This window comes from Anneissia japonica, unplaced genomic scaffold (assembly GCF_011630105.1).
Source record: "Anneissia japonica isolate Jap-2015-1 unplaced genomic scaffold, ASM1163010v1 scaffold287878_len99307_cov181, whole genome shotgun sequence".
Classification (NCBI taxonomy): domain Eukaryota; kingdom Metazoa; phylum Echinodermata; class Crinoidea; order Comatulida; family Comatulidae; genus Anneissia; species Anneissia japonica.
In genome coordinates, this window is record NW_022700624.1 from 30577 (window position 1) to 30963 (window position 387).

Consider the following 387-nt stretch of genomic DNA (forward strand, 5'->3'; position numbering starts at 1 on the left):
ACGATAAACATTATCTTATTTCTTTTGGGAATGCGGAAGAGGTCGACCTTGTCGAGTACCCATTGTCGTGTATTTGAATAGGGTATTTCCCTTGTTCTCCCAAGAATTGCGAGCGTAAGCACTACCACGATACAACCGTGCCCTGGTCACGTATCACCAACAAGACCCACACGATAAACATTATCTTATTTCTTTTGGGAATGCGGAAGAGGGCGACGTTGTCGAGTACCCATTGTCGTGTATTTGAAGAGTACTGCCAAAGTGTTCTCCCAAGAATTGCGAGCGTAAGCACTACCACGATACAACCGTGCCCTGGTCACGTATCACCAACAAGACCCACACGATAAACATTATCTTATTTCTTTTGGGAATGCGGAAGAGGGCGAC